Source organism: Amblyomma americanum, chromosome 3, assembly GCF_052857255.1.
Source record: "Amblyomma americanum isolate KBUSLIRL-KWMA chromosome 3, ASM5285725v1, whole genome shotgun sequence".
Classification (NCBI taxonomy): domain Eukaryota; kingdom Metazoa; phylum Arthropoda; class Arachnida; order Ixodida; family Ixodidae; genus Amblyomma; species Amblyomma americanum.
In genome coordinates, this window is record NC_135499.1 from 107,783,827 (window position 1) to 107,792,457 (window position 8,631).

Here is an 8,631-nt window from a genome sequence, read left to right on the forward strand (position 1 = left end):
CCCTATATATAGTCTTCTTTGATTACGAGAAAGTATTCCACCCTGTGGAAACCTCAGCTGTCATACAGGCATTGCAGAATCAGGGTGTAGAAGAGCCCTATGTGAAAATACTGGAAGATATCTGTAGCAACGGCCCAGCTGAAATAGCCATCCATAAAGCCAGCAGTAAAATTCCAATAATGAAGGGCGTCAGGCAAGAAGACACGATCTTCCAAATGCTAATCACCGCTTGTTTACAGGAGGTATTCCGAGGCCTGAATTGGGAACAGTTGGATATAAGAGTAAATGGAGAATACCTAAATAATCTGTGATTCGCTGATGACATTGCCTTGCTGAGTCACTCAAGAGATAAATTTCAAAACATGATCAATGGTTTAGACAGGCAGAGCAAAACGGTGGGTTTAAGAATTAACACGCAGCAAACCAAAGTAATGATCAACAGCCTAGCAAGGGAACAGCAGTTCACAATTGGAAGCGAGGCGGTGGAAGTGGTAAAGGAATACTTAGGGCAGGTAGTGACAGCTGAACGGGATTTTGAGAGGGAAATAACTCGAAGGATAAGAATGGGGTGGAGAGCATATGGCAGGTTCACTCAGATCATGAATAGCAGTTTACAAATATCCCTCAAGAGGAAAGTGTACAACAGCTTTATCTTGCCGGAACTAAGATACGGTGCAGAAACATGGAGGCTAACGAAAGGGGTTCAGCTTAAGTTAAGAACAACGCAGCGAGACATGGAAAAAAAATTGTAGGTGTAACGTTATGAGACCGGAAGCGGGCAGAGTGGGTGAGGGAAGAAACGCTGGTTAATGAGATCCTAGTAGAGGAGGAGGAAAAACATTTATTCAGAGCATAAAAACTGGGTGGGTTCAGTACGAGAACCCATTCGTCGCCATCATAATCCAGCCCCTCTCAACCAGCGATTTCTGGTCGACGGGGCTGTGGCTATGAAGGGTTGCTTCCCAGCGCTCACAAGTCGGATCGGGATTGCTGTCCAAGTCAGGATTTTCTTGACATTCGCAAACCGCGTGAAAGAGTGTGCCAACTGCTCCACAGAAGGGGCAGGACGAATCGTAGGTGTCTGGGTACCATTTACTTATTAGGTAAGGATTGGGCAGAGTATTAGATTTAAGTCGCCTGATTATGTGCTCTTCATATTTACTTAGGGTTTTGTGAGGAAGAGGATATTCCCTTCTTGTGATCTTATAGTACTCCGTAATTTATGCGTAGCTTAGTACGGGTGAGGGTTGTCAACTGTGTCAGAGAGAGGCTGCGTGCCAGATGCTCGACGGGCAATGAGGCGGCCAACACAGCTGCTCGAGGTCTCCTCATCCTAGGAGAAATCAAGAGGAAGAAATGGGTTTTTGCAGAGTAGTGCGACGGCAAGACAACCGTTGGTCCTGAAGGGTAACGGAGTGGATTTCAAGAGAAGGCAAGCGGAGCAGGTGGCGGCAGAAGGTTAGGTGGGCGGATGAAATTAAGAAGTTCGCAGGCACAGGGTGGGGCGCAGCTGGCAAAGGACCGGGTTAATTTTTGAGACATGGGAGAGGCCTTTGGCCTTCAGTGGGTGTAGTCAGGCTGATGATGATATGCTGAGGCACCTTAGCACAGGGGGATTTGAACGGGGGCGCAATGTTCTTAGAACGTTGGAAGAAAAGATGGAGGTAGTGCAGGTCAGAATAAGTATCGTGAGGAGCGAAACCGCAAAACAGGTCGTGATTGAGGCAGGCGGCAACACTGGGCGGTTTTTCTCCTCACGATGTCCTACCAACCGGCCTACAACCAAGTCCTAAGTTGCCGAATAACTAAGAAGATTTTTTACGAGGGCCTTTATTCACGCTAAGTCGAGAGAAGTTCGCTTACGAAGCAGTGCGTGGAATATGGCGGATGGGTCATTCATGTCGGCTTTAACGACAGTTGCGATGTGCGCGCTCTTTAAAAGCTATGGGTCTCTGTCGACACAGTTGCTTCCAGCGCCAACGTGTCCGTCGTGTCTTCCGTGCTCGACTCTGATGTGTCTGCTTCTGACGGCGACCTCTCATTGGTCGATTCTGCAGTCGAGTCTGCGGCCGCTTCAGCGGTTGACTCTGTTCCTCGTTCAGTCGACAAAGTGTCCTTGGGCGTACGTATGTCAGACGTGCCTATAGGGCCTTCCGCTGTCGACTCTGACGTCTCTGGTTGTCTCGCTGATGAGTCCGTGGGTGCGCCCGTTGTGGATTCTGCTGTTTCCGGTTCTGTCACCGACGCGTCCGTGGCCGCGTCTACTGTCGACTGTGATGTTTCTGATTCCATCGTCGAGGAGTCCGGAATAGGTGCTTCTGTTGATGCCGTCGTGGATGACTCTATGCTCGATGTCGCTGATGAATTGGCGGTAGGTTCATCTGAATAAGGCACGCGCGTGGGCTCTTCCGCGCTCATCGTCGAGTTGATGGTCGATTCTTGTTCTGGAAATTCTGTCGTGGTTGATTCCATGCTAGATGTTGCTGATGAATCGGTGGTTAGTCCTTCCGAAACAGATGCGTCTGTGATATCTGCTTCCGTCGATGGCAAACTAACAGTTTCCCTCGCTGTAGGCTCGATGGTTATTTCTGAACGAGGCGCTTCCGTGATCTCCACTTCCGTCGTTGGTAAACTAATGGTCTCGGTCATTGTAGGCTCCCCCATAGTCGAGGTGCCTACTTCCGTTGCCGGCGGGATGACGGGCGGTGGCTTGAGCGTCGGCACAGGGAGAGGCGTTCTGCTGGCGACCTCCGGCATCACCATTCCGGAGAAATTGTCAGAAAATTTCTCCGTGACCACAGAAGTATCCAGGTACCAGCGGCCTACGTGTAGCAGAAGCATAAGTATGCTCAAGGTTAGCACCGAGAGGACGCCGACCGCTGCCAACTTGGCCGCCAGGTTGAGCTCTTTGTCCTCCTTTATCTCGCCGGGCGACTCCAACTGGAGCGATGGGTCGACCCCTCGTTTCTCGGTCTGCACAGGAAGCATACCTTGCATTGAATAATGAGATAAACAGTTTGGATCGCCATCTACGACTGCCTGAATATGCTGAGATGAACTAGATTGCAGCATGAGCGGGGACACTACGAGGTATTAAGAATCGGTAAATGGTTAATATGAATATGAATAACAACGAAGCCTTCAGAGTTTTGAGCACGCCATCCCTTCCGAAAAATTTTAAAGTATAAACCAGGTCAGTCATATGCCGCTGCCTATTCGGGGGATCTTCAAATCGATTCCTCTCGCATATTTATCTGCATTACAAGCGAACTTCAGCATGCAGAATAACTGAAAACCTCACCCTGCTGCTGCTGCTTGCAGTCAAGTCGTGGCTGGTAGACCGAGAGCCGCGTGTTGAGGACGATGATGACGGGTAGGAGACGCCAGCCGTTGTAGAGAACGCACTTTCGTTGGTGAAGGGCTTCATGTTAGCCGGATAATGCTTTTTGACTTGAAACTGCAACGCAAGCTGCCTCGGAGCCCGTGGGGTGTACTTAACAGAATGCTTCTGCGGGCGCGACCTTGTTGTCTTTTTCGTCTACCTGCTGACACGTGTGAGCGGCGCTGGAACGGTGAGAAAGTCGAGCAACTGCAATCAATAAATCTAAAGGCCTTTGCGAAATTGAGCGCATGTCCCAAAAAAAGAGGTGAGCTGTAAAAAGTCGCTGCGTTGTGAACGTGAAATAACAAAAAAAAATTGAAGTGACGATGACATTTACATGTGGTTGCTGCATTGAGACGCATCGCCGAGGATCACCCGCTGATGTTAATCTTCATCTTCTCGAACGCAACAAAGCTTTTCGAGCATAAAAATGGCAAAGGATACAATACAACAGCTAAGAGCTTGACACGTTTAAATAAATTATAGGCCTACGATGAGGTCGTACAAAAGAAACTATTCCCATGTGTCAACTTCCGGATGAGGTGAAGGCAGGGCCGCGAATGATGTCCAAAACGTTGTTGCTTCAGCGTTTGCGTCCTTAGGAGAGGCCTGGCAATTTGCTTTGCACTTTTTCTGGTTAAGATAGCCGTCCGCATAACTCACCGGCGGCGCCCACTAGTCGCCGCAGTCGAGCACATAGTCGGGCACACAGAAGCGAGAGCTTGTCTACATTGGCTGGCCATACTGGAACAACTCAAAACGGCGGATGGCAGAAGAGGAGAGGTGAAAAATGGCACTGCCCTGGTGTAAGCACCTGAACTTTTTTTGAACAAGAACAACTTATATAAATATGAAAGACGAATCTGCACGCGTCGCCCAAGCAGGTGAAAAGGCACAGATTTGCCATGCAGTTCTCATATGTATTGGAGTTTGAGTATGGCTGTGCAGTGTCTTGTTAGGTTTGCCTGCTATTTTATTTGTTTATTGTTTATGTCAAGGCACTTTATAGCCCATGCAGAGGGCATTACAGAGGGGGGTGAATGGTTACAAAGTGCTACATAAGAACAATGCTGAACAAGTTTTACCAGTGATAACGTTGTTTATTATTTATTCATGTACAACACAGTTCTGCTGGCCTTCTACGCGACAACAGAATAGGTATGGATGGCTGCAGTGGATCTTCAGTATTTTCTGCTTATTCTACTGCCAGAACTAGAGTGAACTACTTCACTCTACCAGAACCAACCGCACTGACATTTCAACCGCACTTCCCATTTGTCTAATTTTACACTATGCCTCATTGGGGGATCAAGTCCTAACGACCACAGGATAATGTTAGCGCATCAAAATCTTGTTCATAAAGGGAGATGTGTTTCCTTACTGCAGATGCGCCATGCTTAAGTAATTTTCGATAAAGAAAGCAGTAACAGAGGCTGTTTGTTTAGACAATTTTTTATTTATGTTTACGAGTGAGAGTTTTGCCTTACAGCACATCAGCAGAGGCATAATAAAGGGCCTCGCACCCGATTTTATGCAGAAATTATTCAACGCTTTTCTGCTCATCAAAGGTTTATGCATTGGAATTAATGAGAATTATGATAGTGCACGAAAGCTGGGGGTAAAAAGGAGTGAAAAAAGTGTATTTGATTATTTCAACAATGGCTATCGATGAAGAAAGCGCGCTGGAAAACATTTCACTCCCATAAAGTTAACATACCGAGCGACTCACCTTGCCTGAAAAAGTAGCAGCTTCTATTACACATGCACGCGCCCCACACCCGAATATTTTAAGTACTTGTGGGAGCGGGTGCACATGGGCCAAATACCTGTCAAGGTGACAGGGTGTCCCTTTCAAAAATGAAAAGTTGGGTTCACCTCAGTGTTGCATGCCAGGCGGTAGGCAGAAAGCTGGCTGGTTCCTACCTCGTAATAATACTCGGGAGGAGCGTTCATCATACACGTCACGCTCTGTTTTGAATGCGTACAAATTGATGAGTTGATTTTTTCTTCATACTGGAATCTCCGCCTTCTGCAAAATGCTTACTTTCTTCTGTTTTTTTTTACTGGGATTGGCTTTCGTTCAAAGCACGATTACTAATAAGCTTATCTAACATTTCGCTTATGGTGCCAATTTTGTTTACATTTTTTGTGAGCTTCTTCTGCGAATATAAACAAACCAGGAACAGTGGGATAGTGAAAACTTCCTGTGTGCAGTTTTCTTCTCGACGCACTACCGTGTTATACGCAAGATTGCAAACAAAACAATATTATTAGTATAGTCAACGGTGTGCACGCTTCCAAGGGCATGAGAAGCAGCAGGAGCAACATATGTTTTGATATTCATTTGCAGCCACAACGGATACGTCCTCGATTTTCTGGGGAATTTCATTTCAGCATCGCATATAACGTCACCAGTTATTTTTGCGAATGCTAGACGTTCCAGATGCCCAGAGATGATGGAGCACCCCACGCTATTGGCGGGGAGGAAGACGAAGAGGAAGAACAAGTGTGATAATTGCTGATGCAGTCTTCCGACAAAGGGCTTTGTTGACGACGGCAGCGACACAAGGCCATCCGACCTCCACAAAGCCGCCGGCCAGCAACCAGACACCCCGGCTCCTGAAATCCACCAAAGACCCGCACGAAGCAGGAGCTATTCCGGCTGCAGCAGTACCGGCAGGGACCGCAGCGGTGCCCTTCGGCGCCGAACATCGGCCGCGGCCTAAACGCAGAGGCGCCGCCATCGCGGTGGCCGAATTCACGATCACCCCGAGGGTAACGGCCGAAGCCGAACGCGGCCTCGGCGACCTCAACAGTTCCCAGCGTCGTCAAAGCCACCGCCATCCCTGCTTCTTGTGCCTGCTCTACCTGGGCGGGATGGGCAGCCTGACGCTAATTGTGGCCGTGTATTTGGTGTCGCATGGCCGCTCTGCGGGGCACTTGCGGATGCCAGTACTCCTCGCGCCTTCGTCCTCGACTGCGTCCGGAACTGAGGCGACGTCGGCGTTGAGCGCCAGTACAGCTGCATGGACGACGCGGACCGTGACAATGGAAGGACCCGGACTGCCGTCTCGAAGCCATACGCAGTCTTCCCCTGCCCCCACTTCGACAAAGAAGTTGAATAAAGACCGCGTTGCGACTAGACTAGCGGGGGATAGACAGCGGAGACCCTCGGAACTTCAGGAGGGTGTTGTGGGGGAGAAGGCGCCAGCGAATGAAACCGAACGACCAGACGAAGTGGTCGCCCTCAGGACTGGACGCCGCGGCCGGCGGCAGCGAGAACAGCGAACGCCTCGCGTCGTGAAAGTGCGAGGACAGCGCAGCACGAGGGGGCGCGCACTAGCTAGCTCACGACGACACCGTGCTTAACTAAGTGTTGTCGCTGTTCGAATTCGTTTTACTCCCCTTGGAGTGTGCTGGGTTTAGTGCTTTGTAAATTACAGACCCTGTACGTTGGTTTTGCGTCGCTCCCCAACAAGCGTCTTTTACGTAGCAGACAAAAAGAACAGCAAATAAAATGGAGGCCAACTTGAAAACGCTTTGTTTCACTCATTCATTTGAGAGCGAAAACGTACTTTTGATGGCGTTGTGAGAGAATAGTTGTACAAAGGTTGAAGACGCTGAGGAACGCGGTGAATATGATGCATCACAGGCAAACGGAGCAGAAGCTGTTTTCCTGCCACCTGCGCAACTTTGCTGGTATTTGAAACAAAGAGCAAAAAAAAAAATAAAAACGTGTACGTAATTACGTCGGACGCAATTGCACATTTAGAGACCTTGTACTGTACCGAGATATGGTGTGAGGGAAAACTTAAAACGAAAAAAGTTAGTCTGTTGCGGGGCTGTAAGAACTTTAAGAATGGATCAGTTGACCGAGCATAGTATACGACTCCAAACATTGCGACTAGCGCAAAAAAAAAATTACGGGAGAGAAACGACCGGAGTCACGATAGTTCTACTGTTCTGGCCAGCAGTACTATGTCTGGAGTCAGTAAGCGACTAGCTTACTTAAGAGCTTTAGCAGAGTACGGCTATCAACGGTAGACGTTCGCTTGTTAAATGATCTTTGAGAACAGTCTTTTCGAACGTGCCATGGGTTGCATCAGTTCTCTGGGACGCTGTTATTCGAAGAAAAGGGCTTGGTAACACGCAGTGCGAAGCGTCTGGTGGTGGAAAAACTCTGCGGCCTTTGCCACTGAAGGTTGAAAGCCATCCAATGCACATATATGCACATGTAATATTGAGCAAATGTAGCGCACTTTATTAGTGCTCTACATACTAGTGAGCACGAGAGTTTAGTTCGACTGTATTAGTTAGCAAATGTAGCGCTTTTGGCAGCATGCAATACTACACGAGAAGCTTGTGCGATTATAGCGTACAGAAATTCTTTTGAAATATGCCCGGCTTTAAAGCACACGTTCATCATGCCACATTAAAAAGATAGCTTTGAAATTGCGTACTACAACCTATGACCCTCTTTTTCAAAGCGTTGGCCTAATGTTAACAAAGAGCCGCCTCCATGGGTACTCTGGGAAAGGAGAAAAATATTTCCGAAAAAAAGATGCCTTTCTCTTCGTGTCGGCAAACACTGCTAGCCGTCTAAAAATTTTTGTTGCGTTTAAGAGACAGGCATTTTGAACCAAATATTAAAAAAAGTTCTTGGCACTTTAAATAGTGTACTATACACGCTGAATTCCGTTGACGCGCTCTGAAAAATGGAAGCGTTTCATGATGTCCTATTTTGTAGTTCGCGCCCAACGTTAGTGCGAGGGCTTGGCTCGTGCATTCAAAAACTTTCATCAACTATACTTTTATGTAAGAAACTGGTTTATACATGCCCGCTCTCACCTAGTCATGACACTGCGTTTCAGATTTTGCACAGAAGAACATGAATAAGAAATGTAAACCTGTCGTAATCGTAAGTCAATACCGTGCTCATGCTGACAAGTGCAACATGCGAGTATTTTCCTCAGCTCGTTCATAAAGTGGACGTCGTTCGGGCGTGCAATGCACGGCCACCAGCAGACTTCGAAATTCAGCAAATTTATCCTCGACGAGTAAGGGTCGCATAAGTTGAGCTTGTCGAAGTATTTTCTGCAATTGTCTCCGAGACCCCTTCGAGAACTGTGCGGACTCTTCAGTTTTAAAATAAGAAAAAAACTTTGTTCCCTTCTTTCACCTTGCAGTGCACAAGTGTAGCACAGCTGGATACGCAAATCCAGTCTGGTGCGCAAATGGTCCCAAGCGAT